This window comes from Neopsephotus bourkii, unplaced genomic scaffold (genome assembly GCF_033783945.1).
Source record: "Neopsephotus bourkii isolate Nb327-2 ecotype Australia unplaced genomic scaffold, CSIRO-AGI_Nbou_v1 NB_673, whole genome shotgun sequence".
Lineage (NCBI taxonomy): Eukaryota > Metazoa > Chordata > Aves > Psittaciformes > Psittacidae > Neopsephotus > Neopsephotus bourkii.
In genome coordinates, this window is record NW_026901172.1 from 113,775 (window position 1) to 132,008 (window position 18,234).

The following is an 18,234-nucleotide window of genomic DNA, read 5'->3' on the forward strand; positions in this document are numbered from 1 at the left end:
GCAAGGAAAGGGCTGCTGATGGCAAACCAGTCTTTCACTGAGCCAGCAGAAATGATGCCAGGGCTGGAATCTCAACCCAGATAACATCAGGCTGAATGGGAGGTGGAAATGTTAAACCATTTCTAATCATAATCCTTTCTAATGGGCAACTGTGAAGACTGCTCAGGGAGGCAGGATGCTTCTCAGGGCATTTAGATGTCTTTTTCTCAAAGGTGTACTCTAATGCAATCAGGGAATTACAGGCTTGATGCAAAGATTATACAATTTAATTATCTAGCTTCTGTTATGCAAGAGGCCAGGAAAGATAACATTCCTGCCAGGCCTTTAATCGATGATGTGCCTGTTTGCAAAGGCACTGAGTGATTTGGGTCTCTGTCAGTTTTCAGGGGTCTTGATATAAGATGCCTGGCTTTCCATGGAGAGGTATCGTCTGCTTCTGGGAAATCCAGCATCTTCTAAGGCTTCTCCATCTATCTACCCCAAAATGAGGCCATTTCCAATTGCTGTTCACATCTGAAAATGTTGTTCCCATCACTGCACGAACAAATGAACTCCAGATTTTGAAAACTTAAACCCCTAGGAACCCCTAAACCCCCACTTTTTCCATACAGACAACTACTTTCCTATAACTTGGCTCTGTCAGACAAAGATTTCCCAGTGCACTCTCACCATAAATGAATCTTTTCACCTGAGGAAGACATCTATCTGCTTCCCTACCAGGGCCATTTCTCTTTTCGCTGCACTCCCAGCTATCTTGCAGGGTTTTCATCTATTCATCTTTTTTTACTCTTCTTTCTATTACTGCTGAGGTGATGGCAATTCCCTGTAACAATATAATCCTATGTAATTTATCATGGTAAGACTTTTCTGCTAATGCAATGGGGTCCCTGTTAGCTGGAAAAGAAACTTTTACAAGCAGGAAAAATCAGTGTAAGCCATATAGATCTTGCACACTACTGCAGCTAAAGAGCTGACGGGGGAAAGCTCGCCTGCTGCTGATAATCAGTGCAATGTATCGCTGCTGTGGTCTACTTATAACCCTTGAAATGAGGTTTTAATTCCTGAAGCCTTGCACAAACAAAAGGCTTGCAGAGAGGGAGAGACAGTGGGGTGGGGGGAGAGGAGCAGTGACCTTTGCAAGTGAACTCGCAAGGAAACAACAACGTGCCTCAGCCTTAGCCTGATGCTTTATTATTCTTTTTTCTCTCCGAATGGAGTTGGCTGTTGGAAACCCAGAAGCTCTGGCTGTCAGACACCGGCCAGATCCCGTGCGCTTTGTTAGTTCAGTGTTCAAACCCAGATGAGGCCAAGTCACGTTCAGATTTTAGACATGGCAATTGGGTCTGGGTCCTCGTTGTTCTGGACTGTATTTCTGGCTACCAGGTACCCTAGAAAATATAAGGAGGTGGCCAAGGTGATGAGCAGGTTTTATCGCTGGAGTAAACTTTACCCGTGCTCTGAGCCTGGCGTCCTTGTGCGGTGCACTGATTTCTGTGCTGGATCTCCTTTGTCTAGAAACCCACAGATTAAAACACTCAGAATGAATAACAGTGAGGAATGAGGCCTGTTATCCTATATATATGTATATTCTATATCACATATCATGCATGCAGTATTATGATAAACGCTTTTCTTTTTGATGGTGATGAGACATGAAAAATAATCTAAAAGCCCCAGTGATTCCCCAACTTCTCTGCATCTCCCTCAGCTTCTTCCTCTTTTTCTCTTCTTGCTCATGAAAATGTGCAAAACTGGCAGGCTGAGGCTCCAGTCTGGGGGTTACCATCATCTAAAAACCCATTTATTTCCCCCTTGCTCCAGGCTGCTTGCCACAAGCACTATTTCCCAGTGTGCCCCCACCTCTGCAGCAGAAACCGCCGTTTGCTGCTATGGTGCTTGTGTGAGAGCCTGCATTTCTGAGAGCAAACAAAGAAACACCCAAGTTGCTGTCGCTGCATCTGAGCTCTTCCCCATCAACTCCCTGGCTCCACAGAGAGCACTCCCATTTCAGCCCTTGCTGGAGCTCCTCGGGGTAAGATTGCAAGCGCCAGGGAAAGACACATGTTTCCCATTATACGCCTAAGTCTTCGCAGAGCCCTGGTGACAAGAGATCTTACAAAAGAGCACTGGGTGGAAAGGGGCCGCAGGTGGGGGAGGGACTCATTAGAGGGGCAGATTCACAGGAGGGAACCCTGTTATTAATAAAATGGGGGGGGGGGGGGATAGAAAGAGAATAATAGAAACACTTGTAGTCGTTGATTTTAGTAGAAACAAACAGGAATCATTCACCTTATGAAATGCTCTCCCAAGCTGGCCAGGTCTGGGAATATGTTGCTCACGGTGTATATTCAAATGCATGCTGAATCTTACGAAGCTGCTGCTGCAAAAAAAAACCATTCATGCAACACTTGCGTTTATATAAAATACTTCATTTAACCCAAGAATAATTCCCAGCACGGCTTTCACACACCGCTGTCCTTTTTCCTCACCCTGCTTGGAAGCATTCCCTTGTTTCCAGGGTTGTGTTACAGTCCCATTTGTTTCTCACTGTAAAACCAGCTCATTACGTGGCTCTTCCCATCCCTGCTGTTACAATACAGCATGCAATTTTGCATTTGCTTATGACACACCACGATCCGAGCAATATAAATATCATGGCTGATCTGGTGTTAATCATCTTCGTCCCGTCTGATGGGAGGGCAATTGAAACTACACTATTGCTCTGCAGGTTATTCATAGCATCAGCTCACTAATTTTTACTGGAATACATTCATATTTGAACGACATGTTTATTGGAACTTCTTTTGCAGTCAAAGAGAGTTATTGTGGGCATGGGCTAAATGCATTCAGCCATTATATTCTGCAAGCCGCAGTTAAATGCCAGACTAGGGTTGAACTGGGTTTGAGCAGCCTTATCTATAAAATCTCCTTCATGTGTCACAAAAGAAGACTGCCTAAAGAGTCTACAGCCTACCAGCTTAATATATTAGCCTAATACATTAGCTCTTAGCTTAGTATTAAAATAACAGTAATTGTCAGAGGTACAAACGTTGCGGCCAAGCAGAGAGCACTTGGAAAACGCAGCCCTGGAAGGGAGCGGATCGTCAGCCAAGAGAAATAAATTACCTTCAGCTCCCAGCACACCAGCTGTATCTAAATCAGATTAAACGTACGGTGTCTGCAGACTGGTTTTATCTCCTTGGAAGAGAAGGAGGGTTTGTGGTGCCACTCGATGGCAGGCGGCTATTGAGGGCGCTTCGTTTTGCAGAATCTTCTGGGGTTGGTAATCACCTGCCAGGCCAGAAACCGAGATCTCCTGGTCCTATCTCCCAAGGAAAACCATCTCTTCTTCCATTTTCTGTCTCCATATCACATTCTAAAGTGGTGGTTGCTTTGCATGACAGTGTGCCATCCTTCCGCTCAGGCACTGTCTCTCTGAGCAGCCACTGATGCTCCAAGCCCAGCTCCTGAGGCGCCACGGAGGTCAACCATGGAGGATATCCATTTGGGAAGTGAATTCAATGCAAAGATCCTTTTCTTTGATAGTTTTTATAGCCCAAAACAGTTGTGGAGGACTGGTATCTATATGGGCTCCATTGGAAAAGAGACTCCTGACACTTTCCCACCGTGATGGCTTTATTAGGCACATTAGCACCTCCATGCCAGATCCTCCTTCACTGAGAGCAAAAGGGCCTCACTCTGGATGGGTTTAATTCCTCTCCCTGCCCTTGGGAGCTGTGTAAAACAGAAAACAACACACATTTCAGGTTCGCTGGGGACACGAAACTTGGCCAGTCTTGCACAAAACTCAGTGGAGACACAAATCTGTCCTGGGAGCTGCCAGCAAGCACAGCCCTGGCCCCCAAATAATCACTGTTACGCCTCGCAATAAAATGCTCTGTTGCTTCTGCAGGACACGAGGGATTTTAGCCTCCAGTTCAGGAGTTTGCAGTCTGCAACCGTTTGCCTTGCAGTAGCCCAGCTGTTTTGAGGGGGAAAAAGAAAACCAACCCGGTGCAAAGCACAGAGATCAGCAGAGCTGATAACGTGGCTTTTGTTGTGAGCCTGCCCCTCCTCGAATGCAAAATGGAATGAATAGAAACCAACCTAAAGTAATTAGAGTTGCAAAGTGCACCTTTGGATTTAAAAGAACCTGGGAGCCAGTCTTCCTTTTGTCCCGTTTGCAAACTCAGAAAGGAATAGCCTGTGCTAGTGAAGGAGGACAGGACAATAACAGCAATAAAAGCTTTCATGGAGTCGATTCAGACAGCTATTAAATGAAGTGTAGACTTGCAAAATGGTGAGAAACAACATCTCGAAGACCTCAGTTCCTTGCTGACACCAAAATGTGTACCAAAAACTGAAATAACTCCCACTGGGATATTTTTGCTCAAACTTTCCACAACTACAGGCAAAAGCCCAAAGCACTGCTGACTGCAAAACACGAATGACATGAACAACTCCAAGTATTGAAAACTGCTCAGAAAGAACCAAGAGGAGGCTTTTTTTGCTGCTTTTTTTTGTTTGCTGTGTTTGTTTGGTGGTTTGATTTCCAAGAAGGCAACATTTCTGATTCAAAAATGAATTTATATTTTCCCCAGACCTCAATTTTGGAATGAAACGGGAATCTGATTAAAAGTGATGTGCAATGAAAGCGTACAACCGGATAATGCAATATAAATGTCTGCCTTAAGAATATAAAGAGGGGGACATTTTTAGAGACTCTTCTTTTTTGGTTCTGCTCTCTTGAACTCTCTTTTTGTTTTGCAAGTCTCTTGCTAGAGGCACTGACAGTGAAAAGACTCCATGCAAGGTTTAAATATGGGCAGGAAACTTCCCACATGAGGACAGGCAGATAAAATTGCTGAAGCATCAAAACTCAGCCCTGATTGCCAGGAAGTGGATGTGAGACCAACACCTTTCAAAGCTGCTAAAGATAGGAAGACAGCTCGTGTCTTGTCCCACAACTGGTCACAATCCAGACATTGGGGGATGTAAGTATTTTAAACCCTTTTTGGAGAAGTAGTTAAAGTGGGAGTCTTCTGGCATGCAAGATGGCTGGATGAGCCATGTGTTTGTGAGCAGCCTGGACCAGCTGCACCATGACCATCAGGGATGGAGAGATTTGGCCATGAACTCTGATACACGTCTGGGGTTCCCACATCTCCGTCGAAGGGCCTTTGTTTCGAAATGCACTCACTTTCATACCACAAAGTGTCTTATGATGTCAAGAAACCTTTCTTCACGAGAGCTTTGTTAGAAAAAGTTTGTTTCCATGAAATGCTTCTTTTTGAAGAATAGAAGATAAATAAAGTAGGAGTAGTTCACCTAAAACTTCCCAGCTGTCTCCTCTCTATTAAGTTTTGGGCAACCTCATGCTAATCCATTTAGAAGCGTAGATAGGTAGCTATGCCTCCTCCTTTGAATAAGGTCCCATGGGGTTCCTAATTCCTGCCACCCCCCTCAGCTGACCCCTACTTTGGGACAAAAAGGTTTACCTTTCCTGCGCCTCATTTTCTCTGCTGGTAATAATGGGAAGTGGCGATTACTGCCTGCTTTGATGAAGTCTCCTGTGATCTACAGATGAAAAATGCAGTGTAAATGCAAGGAATGTAATTATTATTATCACCAAAGAAGCTGCCTGGTGACCTCGGAGCTGGTTTATAGATTCATAATTGCTTTAGATTGAAATGGCAATGAGGCAACATGTTGAAACACGCCATCACATTCTCAGTATACCCAATCTGGTCTTGGGGGACAGTAAATATTGCCAACATGGTTAACCTGTGTTTCAGGACATGGCGATATCTTTGCCTTTGATAATCTGAGCTCCAGCTGCCCCAGTGATGCTGGGATTTGGAAATTCCCAGTCAATACTCATTCTGGCACACAAGTGAGGTTAGTTTTCAGCCCGTGTTTTGCTACATCAAATTGTGTGCAGGCCTCAGGAATGAGAACCAAATACTATTTGACATATACAGAGGGTATTTAATTTCAGAAAGAGCCTTTGTGTATAGTAGAATCACACAGCAATGAGGAGCCCCTTCCAGCCTGAAGAACAGCTGTTATTTAATAGTATATGATCACTTTATGCTGCCTTTGAAAATAGAGGGCGAGGATTCGAATGCTGCATCCTGTTAAAATTACAGGAGAAGCCCCTATAGCCTGAAAGCCATTTTCCAAATGGGAGTTTAGCTGTAATTATGGGTCAAACAACTCCTCTTAAGTAAAAAGTCCCCTTATTTAATGATGTGACATAGCATGGCTGTAGGGGCTTTGCTTTGCAGCAGTTTTTTCCTACCTCTCATTTATTAAACTAATCTGGCCAGAAGGGCAAAACAACACAACCATAGGGAGGGCTATAAATCTTCGTGCTTTTGGGTAGAACTCAAGCCCTAAATAAAGAGAGGTTGGGAAGCCACTTCCTCCATCAACAGGTTATTCCATAATTATCCTCTCCTGGGCTTTCTCCACCTTCCCCTGCAGCCTGTAGCCAGAGTTAGAGCCAAGATCCTGTACAGAGTGGACACACCACCAGGTCCCCTGTTTCCCAGCGCTGTGCAATGCAGGCTCTGTTATCAGTGTCCTCAGGATCTTCCCACAGCTGAGACAAAAGGTCTGGGGTTATTTGCAGATGTCTATAATTTGCAGGGTCCTCCCTTAGTTTGATATGCTCTTAAATATAGGACTGGGAACTCCTGTGCACAGTCGTCCCTCTTATTGCTTGATGTTTCCTGTGTACAGGGTGTGCTGTCAAAACAAATACTCCCCTATCCTTGTTTACCACGTTCAAGTCTTTGGCATCTCATACATCAGGCCCAGCTTCTTTGCAGCTCCTTATAATCATGATTGCTTGAATAGGACCTCAAAGGCTTTTAGCTGTTCTTTTCCCCCCAAGAAAATGAACCTGATCTCTAGGATGTGACATCCAGCTTCTTTTCATGAAAACAGTGGCTAGAAATCCACTTATCCACTTGGTAATATCAGGATCATCTATCATTAGCTTCCAGCCCATCCCCCTGTAGCCAAACTGGCTCCTGGCTGGTTTCCTCCATGGATATTTCAAGACTATCGTAGTATTTATCTCTCCTTCCTTTGCTATTTGTGTGCTAGATCCTCAGGCTTGTGTTTCATCACTGTTTTTGTTGTTTTTCCCATGTTTCAGCAATAGACAGTACTTGCTCGCAAGGCTGTGGCTAAAGAAGGGGACCCATGTGCATGGTAGGACTGGGACTGTTGCATCCTGTGACTGCTCCCAAGGTCCCATGTCAGGTGGGGCTGGGGCTTATGTGTCACACCAGACCACAACCTCTGTGGTGGAAACTATTGAGCTTAGGCTGAGTTTTCTCTCCTTTAGGACCACAGGCTATTCGGGACTTGTGAGCTGCAAGGGGACAAACCTGATGATTTATCCACTAAGCCACATAGGCCCCTCAAACAGCTCCTTAATGTGAAACATGTGCTGCTGAGCCCCAGCAGTTAGTTCTCACTTTAACTTAGCCCCTGTTTGCTCAAATGCGGAGCGCATTTGAACAGAGGTTTTTTGGTAAGGAAAGCATCATTCCTGGAAATCTTGTTGCTGTAAGAGCATGCTCTGTCTGCTGGCGCTTATTTTGACTCTGGCCTTAGTTATTTACAGAAGGCAAAGGATGTTTCACTTGACTTTTATCTAATTATGATGGACTTATGCAGATTAAGCATTATATGACTTACGCTATTTATGGCAAGCACAGTGTCTTGGTATCAGAGCATGGGAGCGTGCAGGTCTCATGCTCAGGACATGGGGCCCTTGCATAAAAGGTTATTTAGACCCTGTGCTCGCAGTTAGCACCAGCTCCTACTAAAATCTGCAGGATCAGAGCATCTACATAACCTCACAGAGCAGCACTGAGATTCCCAGACCTTTAGGTACTTGGCAGGTGCCACAGAGCAAACTGCATTGGAAACCAGAGCTGGGTGACTTGCATCACTGGAATCATTTTAATCCCCATACTTCATTATTGTTGGCGTATTAACTCCCACTTCACCTCTCTGCATTGCTTTAGAAACAGGATATGGGTTGTTACAACAAATATCACCTTCCTCCGAGGTTTTAACACAGGGATGGCTGCATCACTTCTAGCATCCTCTAAACCATTAGGAGAGATTAGCTCAGGGTGTCTGCACAGCTTGGGGCAAGGAAGGAGACAAGTAAGCTCTGGTAAGAAACCTGGCAGCTATGCCAAGAGGACCAGTTTTTCTGAGCTCAGGAGCAAGGCTCCAGGCAATATCTCACCGGTTGGGAAGCCAATACACTCACACAGATGCTGCCTCGGTGAACACAAGCTTAGCTCACTGTACTTCTCCTACCCAAGCTGGTGGGCAGACCAAGAGCAAGCCTATGCTTACTATGCTTGCTTAAGAAGAATAAATCTCCTTTTGCTGTTTGCACTATGTCTTGAAGTACTAAAGAAAATAAAAATATGCTCCTTGAATGCTCTGACATTATAAGTGATGGAGTCAAGGACACTTCTTCTGTGCTTAGTGCCTACAACTATGTAGGGCTGCACTCTCAATGGGCAAATAGATTTGCACAAAAATGTTTAACATTTCCTTATGGGGCTTGTTTGGAATTTCCCATTCCAGAGGGGGAAAAAATAAAATAAGAAGTTAATATTTTGATTTTCTGTCTCAATTCAAAAGGAAAATACACAGTAAAATATTGGAATTTCTCAAGGGAAACCCCAAACTCAAAGCTGCCTTAAGAAAGCGAGGAATGGCTAGGAGAAACCCCAAACACTTTTGATAACTAGAAATACCAGCAAATTGGCTTCCTTTGCATAAGGTTACCTACCTTGGCTGTTAGTGTAGATAATGGGAAATACCATACTAATGTCCCTTAAGGATACACTTCTCTTCTCTGTACCCTTGAGGATACACTCTTGACAGCCACCCAAAATTCCTGGAGTACCTAAACCCAGCCACGAAAGGTTTTTCCATAGGCAGAGAAGAGTGTATGTATGTACTGCTTCAGAACCAAACCCATTTCCATGCCCCAGCCTCACCCCACTCCTGTACATGTTGGCATCGTACAACTAGTTTGTCTCTATGTGTTCTTAAGCTACCTTCTGTTTCATAAACCCCTTGATTGCCTGGCTTTTTATCTGCAAAAATGTATGTATTTTCCTGCATAACTAAACATAAAGCACAGCAGCTGATGTATGGTTGTGAACCACACCCTTCCCCATTGCAGCAGTGAGTGCAGGGTCAAGTGGAGCTCAATCCAAGCAGTTTTTCCCCCCTTCTGTACTTAAGCAAAACTAGCTGCTCATAAATATAACCAAATTGGGAGAAAACATCCTGGGGCAAACTGAAAGCTCATTACAGGTCCAGTGCTGGAAATGTTTTTGTTAGGTTCCCATTAAAGCACAATGTGCATTTTGGGAGGTTGGCTACAGGCAGCCTGTTCTCTCCCCACCCCTCTGGCTCCTTGCAGAGGTGCCAGCCTGTCGAAGGCTGTACCGCTATGTGCTAATATCTTCTCCCAGAGAGGTCTGACGGGTGGTTCATTAGCTTAAGCACTAATCCATGCTGCCTTGTACTTAATTTGTATGGAGACCTGCTCTGCAAGAAAGCTACTTTCCATGCTCTTTCCTCTGAACAGTTAATCCACCTGCTCAGTGCCCAGCTTGGCCCACTTCCGTGGGGAACAGCTCCCTTCATTGCAAGATAAGACATGCACGGCTTAATGCCTCCGTTAAGCTTGCCTTTATTCAAATCTTCCTGCAGGAGCTTAGAAAGGCAGTTGCCTTCCTGTTTTCAGTGCCAGTTCAGACAAGGAGCAGGCACACAGTTATTTGAATATTCTGTCCTTAATAAATAGGACTGAAGATGTAAGCCTCTGCAGAGCATCCCTTCTCTTACCTATTAGCATACGGTGGGTGGAAAGTCTTCTGCAGCCTTTTGTTCAGCTCACGTTCGCTAGTGTCCCTGCAGTTATTCGTTATCAACTGCTGCCTGCCTTCAGCAGGGTCAAATCTGCATTTGGCTTTGCTCTGGCTCTACTGGTATGTCAGCAGCAGTGCAAGAATTTAACATAGAGGTAACTTCTAGTTCCTTTGCAGCTCCCTTGGAAAGCTGGAATGATTATAGGTAGTTGTGATCTGCGAATTTTAAGGTACACGTCAATCCATGATGAGTTCTTTCCAAACCTCTAAGACTTTTGCAGTATGTTCTCTAGCCCATGGTGGCCCAGTTCAGAGGCCTAACAGCATCATACCTGATTTATACTAAGCATCAAGTGACTTACCTGTCACCCCCAAGCTTGGAAATGCTGCCTACCCATCAACTTTGCTTGAAGAAATGCATCTCACACATTGTTACGGAAGTCATTAACGTTCATTTTGAAAAGAGGCCTCTTCTGCAGCTACAGACAACCCCTTGAGAGAGGGTTATCTGTTTTTCAGAAGTACCCTGAGGTCTAGCAGATAAGATGCCTGACTGAAGAAGGCATGACAGAGGGCGAATGCTATCAAGCTGCTATTCTCCTGGGGCCTGGAAGGTGGAGGGGTTAAGGCCTGATAAGGAATCTCTCCTCTTGGAGAGCATCAGATTAAATCTGACCTACAAGCAGAAGGTGCTCCTATCTAATTGCTTGTACAAAGCAAAATCGGTCCCCAGCTAGTCCCTTCCCCACTGATTTTGTGTTAACTTGGAGCTTTTCTTATGTTCTTGTAAGGGAAGCAAAAGCCTGAGCAAAAACTGAGCCAGCTTTAAACTTAGAAGCATTATTTATGAGGAAACCCCATGGAAAGTTAACCAGGGGCTACAGCTATGGGAAAATGGCATCGATTTAATAAGAAAAAGCTTTTTTTGATAAATAAAAGTAAAGGGATATGGGGCATGGGAACACAGAAGCAGTTAGTAATGAAAAACAAGAGAAGCATTAACAAGATATTTTTAACAGTGAGACCAATGAGCCAATGGGATAGCGGGCCAAGGGATGTGGTAAGTCCAATATAATTTGGCACCTTTAAATCAAGCCTGGATGTCTTTCTAAAGGACTTGTAATATCTTAGCCATAGGCTATAAGGCTACATGTAAAAGCTGTTGGCTTGTTTCTGAGTGAGGGATGAAGCATCCTACACCCCGCTGGACTTGGCATTGATTCATTTGTTTATGGGCAGTGTTGGTGACTCTTAGAAATGGGGGAGTTGAACGTGCCATGTCTAACCAGCCCTGTCCCACACCACATCCATTCAAGGGGATGCTTGAGCTGGCTCCGCCAAAAAGAACCACCTCTCCCGAATTAAGTAGTACATTTTCAGCTGCAATCATCTCATTATTTACAAGCAGAAGTTTCATGGACTTCTAGTTTTTATTGTTTTCCCATGGAAAGAACAAAAAGCTTCAGTGGTCTTTCCCCTTCATCTAAGCCTTGGTAGCTATTTTTCCTTTAATTTGAGCAGGGCTTATATCAGTTGGAGTTATACTTGTGCTTACTTGACTTGAGGTGAACAGGACTAATCCTGCTTAAAACTGAATTAAGAATATCTACACAGTTTAATGGAATGGATTAAAATTTTACTTCATATTAAACATTAACTTCTCTTGTTCAGACAAGCTCTGTGAGGCTGGAGCTATGGTACTAATTTGCCTTCAACAGCACTAAAATTTCTTTGAGAATAAGCAAATTATGCACTTGTGCAGCAGACAGGTCCTTTTGAAACGATGGTGCTCATGGGAGATCTGGCTCCCTTCCTCCTTTGGATAAAAAAAGGGTTTCTTTTATTTTAGATTTTATTATATTTTCTATATTTTATTTCTGAGTTCCTTATGAAACCAGCACAGTTCTTCCTGTTCCATTCCTCATGTTTCTCCAGGGGAAAAAACAGCCTCACATGAATTAAACGCTCCTTTAGTTAATTTATATCTCAGGCTGACCTTAGCTAACATGCACTCACACCACACACCTGGAAATGGAGATGTCAAAGCATGGCTGGAAAGCCAAGTTTTCACACCAGTTTCTGTACAAACTAAGTGATGGCTTTGTTTCATTTTGGTCATTTTTCAGATGGGAAAAAGAAGTCCCAAAAGAAGTCCCATTATTTCAAGCTTTGCTATAATTTGAATCACTTCAAAGACTTCTGGAGCAGGCTGAATTCCCCTCAGCTCCCGTTTCTCCCATCTGTATATGTGTGTGTACACACATATTTTGGTGTTTTAGTGGTTCTTTTCCTCAACTTTCTGCTGACACGTGGAAACACTAAAAGGTGTTTTTCTTAAAGAATAGCCCATTGTTCCTGCTGGTTATGAACCCTGAGCGTGAACTGAGATCAAACCCCGGAGAGTTCATGCCTTCAAACACTGCAGGTGCTGATGCCTTTGCCACCAGCAGTGAATAAGCTGGCAGCCTCACACTTCACGTGTCCCAAAACACAGGAGAGTCATCTGATGAGAGATAAAACAGCAAAAAACAAAGACCCGAGACGGTTATTTTCTGGATTAAAGACAAAAAGTAAATGCTACGCAAGGCTGTGCCACTATATATTAAAAGCAGCGTTGCCTGCGAGCTACAGCCGCGGTAGCAGTCGGCGGCTCTAGAGCAAGGCAGGAACTGGCAGAACGAGACTTTCTAAGGAAACCAGGAGAGCTTCCCGGTGACTTCGCTCCCTTCTAGCTACAGATAGGATGGGGCGGGGACTCATCACAACCAGTCTGATCGCTACTACCCAAACACATACATAGGTGTAGTCTGTGCCCCGAGGAAATCATAACTCAAGACAAGCTAACGCAGGCACTCCCGCGACGACTGGTGCCAGTGGGGGTGGCGTGCAAAGGTGATAATTGAAAGTTGTTGGGGTTTGGGGTTTGTTTGTGTGTTCATTCACACCCCCCTCCTCCCCCCGTCCGCTGAGTCAACAGGAGGTTGTTTTCTACCTCCTGCTTCCTTCTGTGAAGGTGGCAGCTTCTGTTTGACCTCGATGGAGGTTGGTAAGACAAGCAGTTGGCCATTGGAGTTGTGCCAACTTGTGACCATCACTTGGCACCCAGGGAACAAGGGTGGGAAAGTCTGGAGGAGACGGGCAGCAGCTCGTGTCTGTGGGCAGGTATATGGACCATGTTTACAGAAGCCAGGAGGCAAGTGATTCACTTCATTCATAAAACCTGAACCTCTGATCTGGTCTCTAGAAGTAAACACAAGGTAGGAATCACTTGCCTTTTGGGAGGAGAATGGTTGATGAAGGCAGAGGGTGTGTCAAGAGAAAGGGGAGGAATGCAGCTGACATGGGGTGATGGCTCCACGGATGGCTGTGTTGCACCCCAACCATGGACGTGGCCTTGACATCAGCCTTCTGATGCTGCACGACCTCAACCCAAGATATCCTCTGGCTCCAGGACTGAATGTTAGCTATCTTTACAGCCAGCTGGATGAAAACTTTGGACACCAAAAACAAGGCAGGCTTGGAGCATAAGAAAAACAGGTCTCTGCTTGCGCGACAAACCTCCTCCCTCCCCCTCCCTTGACTGAGACCTTCATATCCAAAAACCATTGAGCAGAAGTACAACAGCTTCAGTCTCTGAAGGCTGCCAAGCATTCTTGCTGAGTGAAGCTGTTTAGGTACACCGAAACACTGCCGAACCTGGGGCTTGCGTAAACCTTTCTTACCCTGGAACAAAAGACCTGCTCCCATGGCAGTCAGGTGCACACACGAATCCCTGCCTGTGAAAACATGCTGAACCTGTCTCTGTGCAAAAAAAGACAGGTTTGACCAGAACATCCCCTTGTACAGAAAGGATCTGCCAGCCAGGCCCGAGCATCAAAGGCAGACGGGTGCTCCACAGCCTCCGATTAGCATCGCATGAGCAGAGCCCAGAGTTTGCAGCACTAAAGGCCGCAACCAGCATCCAGCAACCAGCAACACGCTTTGTTTGCATCTGTGTTTGTTCATCCATCTCCTTCGCTGGGATAGCTGCAGCGGGCAGAGCAGCATGTAAACCTCCAGCCCCAAAGTCTCCCGGCCCTTCAGCATCCCTGTTGATGTATGTTTGTGTGAAGAACCAAACATCACAGCCGTGCAAGGTGCAAGCTTCAGCTGCATACACAGACAATGCTCAGGCACCACCTACAGAAGTGGTTGCTTGCTATCCTAGTGCTCATATGGGTTTGGGTTTGGGTTTGGTTTCTTTTCCATTTCACCCATTTCTCTTTCACTTCCTTCCTGCCTCGCAGGAAGTGATGGCAATAGATACACTCTGTCACCATCCTCACAGCTTGTGGGCCTCCACTGCTTTGGCTTTCACTTCTCTATGAAGATTCATTGAAAGGATCATTTAATATCAGTGCTCATTCTTCCTGTAGCACCAAAACATGTACTCTGTGCCTGGCTAATACAGAAATGGACCATGCCACTGTGTTTTGCCTTCTTCCATCCATGCCTCGAGAAATAATCATTCCCCTTTATTTCCCAAGCAGTCACCAGGGGTGAGCCCTGGAAAAGCTGCACCCCCCTGGGCACAGGCTGCCGTGCAAAGCTATCCTTACCCTCCCAGCATGAGCGTGCAGATGAGACCGGAGAGCACCGGGATGGCGGACGGGAAGCAAAGGAGGAAACGCCATTGCTCAGCCAGAAATAGGACTTGGCACTGGTGATACACAGCCCTACACTGTACTGCTTCTTTAGATTTATCTTCTACAGATTTATCCATGGCCTTTTCTCCCTCTCCCCAACCTGACCCACACATCCTGAGTGAGGTCCCATGATCTCTGCCATCCCCGCAGCCACTGGCTGTGCCCTGGCTCTTATTGCCTCCTGTACCATTTCCCCTCTGACACTTCTCTAAGCCCTCCTCTTTCACCCAGACATCTGTATTCCTGTTTTCTTCCAAGTAGCTGGGGGTTAAGGTGCAAGCAAGTGTTTTTCTCAACCCAGCACTTGCTGCATCAGAGCCAGCCTCGCACGTGAAGGGTCCATGAGGTTCCTCCCTTCAGGAGCGTTTCCTCCTCCCACCATAAACCTGGACAGCATATTTTGAAGATAATCATAGAATCATAGAACAGAATTATGGAATCAGCTTGGTTGGATAAGCCCTTTAAGCTCATCCAGTCCAAACATTCCCCCAGCACTGCCAAGACTACCACTAACCCACGGCACTGATGGCCTCATCTACACGGTTTGTGAACACTTCCAAGGATGGTGACTCCAGCACTGCCCTGGGCAGCCTGTTCCAATGCCTGAGCACCCTCTGGGGAAGGAATTGTTCCTAATATCCAATATAAACTTCCCCTGGTGCAATCTGAGGTTGTTCCCTTTTGTCCCATTACTTGTTCCAGAGCAGAGACCAGCCACCTCCTGGCTCCATCCCTTTTCAAGCAGTGATAAGGTCCCCCCGAGGCCTTCTCTTCTCCGGATTAAACAGGGAATTAAGAGTCTGCCCCTACAGCCATTGCCCTGAAGCTAAAGCCTCACCTCTATAACACACTCAACTCCTAAACGCTTCCAAATCACATGCAGCCCTATGAAAAATCCCTTTGCATTTAGGACAGGTTCAGGTCTACAAAGTTCTTCCACGTGTAATAAAACATTGCTAGTAATTAGGATAATAATAGCAAGTGCGAGCTGAGTTCTGCTTCCTTCATTTCCACCTGCTATTTATTTGCAGTTTGATGTGGTATTCGCTTCCTGTCATGCATTCTTGCAAATTACTTCTGTGCCACCTTATCTCGCCGATGTGGTTCATCCATCCAAGGAGTGGCCGAAACGCAGCTCTGACCATGTGTCACCGCCGAGAAGCTGCTTTTCGTCTGTAGGAGGAAGAAAGAAAGGGCTTAAAAAATCCAGGCTGCCTCCTAACTGTGTGCGGTGCACATGTGTGGATCTCAGCACATGTTGTTGTGGGCTTCTTTTATTTCCCCTCTTTCCCCCCTTCCACCCACATCTTTGCAAACCAGCGAGCTGCAAGTTTGCTGTTCAGCTGCAAAGTGCCTGGTTTTCATGGAAGAAGTGTTTGTGCAGAGCATAGTTGTAAGTTCGGTTAGGCAAGGGCTGTCCAGGACACCCGGCAGCTGGGCTGTGGCTCAACAGATTCTGTTTTATTTCAGTAATATTTCTTGAAAGCTTATAATATTGCTAATGAAAAAGGGATGCCCTCAATAAAAAGGGATTTGCTCAAAGACTGGGCATAGCCAAGAGCAGTCCAATGCAAAGCCACAAGTGTTCCCATCACATCCTCTCCAGTAGAGAGGGGGTGGGATCTCTCTGTATGACCATCAAAAGTGGCATTGGGTATTTTACCCAGATGTCCTCATAGAATCCCAGACTGGTTTGGGTTGGAAGGGACCTTAAAGCTCATCCAGTCTCAACCCCTGCCATAGGCAGGGACACCTTCCACTAGAGCAGCTTGCTCCAAGCCCCTGTGTCCAACCTGGCCTTGAACACTGCCAGGGATGGGGCAGCCACAGCTTCTCTGGGCACCCTGTGCCAGCACCTCAGCACCTTCACAGGGAAGAGATTCTGCCTAAGAGCTCATCTCAGTCTCCCCTCTGACAGGTTCAAGCCATTCCCCTTGTCCTGTCCCTACAGGCCCTTGTCCCAAGCCCCTCTCCAGGTTTCCTGGAGTCCCTTTAGGCACTGGAGTTGCTCTAAGGTCTGCCCTTTAGGAGGCTTCTCTTCTCCAGGCTGAACTAGCCCAGCTCTCTCAGCCTGTCATGCATCATCAAATCCCAAAGGGTCGACCCCAACCATCCCACCAGGGAACGGCCCTAATTCCTTTAGCTGGGGAAGGTCAACCCAAAGGCAGAACACAACTCCCACTGGGATGTTTAGTTGTGTTATGAGCTTTTATTTAAAAAGCACATTTATACAGCAATAATTTCGCAGATACAAACTTCAATTTTGTATTCTACAAAAGTCTTTGAATATTCTTCTCTTTACAAAATGGAACATTACAAAAATACAGACAATTTAATATGAATTTTTTTATACAAATGTCTCTAATTGTAGTTATTTTCATTAAAATATTACTACCACAGAACTACAATATTTTAGTCGACTATAAAAAAATTAATTCAAATGCTTTTTTAAGCAGCAAAATGTAAATAACACAGGTCAGGACACAGTTTATAGTCATAGTGGATATATCTAAAATTGTTTCAGAAATAATATTTTACATAGTTAATTTTTAAGGTTTTATACATTATTTATATAATATTTATATATAAAAAAAATCATAGCTTGCTATAGTTGAAATGATAGGACGGATTCTGTGAGAAGGATGTGCAAATGGCCGTTCTGCATGCTTTGCGGGATCCCTTTGCAAACACACTTTGTGAAAGGGCTGCAAACCAAGAACCTGTGGCTTCTGGGCAAGAAAAATAAACTTCAGAATTGGGGAAAAGACAAAGGAATCGCACTCCATACAGGCACGACTGATTCACCACCGGTGTCACCGAGCGCAGCACAGGACCTGGTACCTGCCATGGCGCATGCCGGGGTGCTCAAGGAAGGAGGAGGAAGAGGAAGGAGGGATGCACAAACCAACTGACACCCAGGCTGGGACGTGCCGCCCAGCAGCCCGTCCCGAAACTGCAGAATCAAAGTGACCCCAGGACTCAGCCCCGAGGGTGTAGTGCGAATGCGTCTTCAGCAGAGCCGCCGCTACCCACTTGCCAGCTTGTGTGGGCACACAAAATCTGCTGGGATTTAAGGGAGGGATGACTGGGGATGCTCTTTTCATGAAGGGCCATTTGTGGGTGCTGCACAGGCCCGTGGGCTCAGGCAGGATGAACCCTCATGAGTGAATAAGAGGAAGAAGTGTGGCTTCTCTACACAGAGTTATTCAGTCTCACTGCATGTCTCAGGACTGCTCGTTAAATGTAGTGTGAACAGAGACCTTTCGGAGATCTTGGACTGGGCAAGCTTCTTCTAAACTAAGTCACAGTATGGAATAGAGAAAAATACACTAGTATCACAAGAAGAGAAAAAAAAAGCAACTCTTACAAACCAATCCCAGATCTTTACTCAGTGCTGTTTCTCGCATGTAGTGCTACACAATTTACTTGTGAGTTGTTTTTTTCCCCTCGCAGGCATTGAAAGTCTTCATAGTAAAAAAATACCCCTAAGATGGCCAGCTTTCCAAAAATCCCTTAGCGTTCATTAGGCTATGAACAATTTGGCGTTCACTACAACATGAACACTCAAACCAATTGCACATCCAGAACTCCGGCACCTCTCTTTGTTCAGCTTTTGTGGTTTG

The 18,234-nt window shown here is 45.4% G+C and overlaps 1 long non-coding RNA gene across 1 annotated transcript; it reads right to left on the reverse strand.

Annotated features, from left to right (window-relative positions):
• Nucleotides 1–1,165: 1,165 nt before the first annotated feature.
• LOC133212211 (uncharacterized) lies at nucleotides 1,166–4,446 on the reverse strand. The gene is made up of 3 exons (XR_009725420.1): nucleotides 3,127–4,446; nucleotides 2,290–2,377; nucleotides 1,166–1,388 (listed from the first exon to the last, which is right to left on the reverse strand). It is a non-coding gene; the product is annotated as an uncharacterized LOC133212211 (long non-coding RNA).
• Between the last annotated feature and the right edge of the window lie 13,788 nt (nucleotides 4,447–18,234).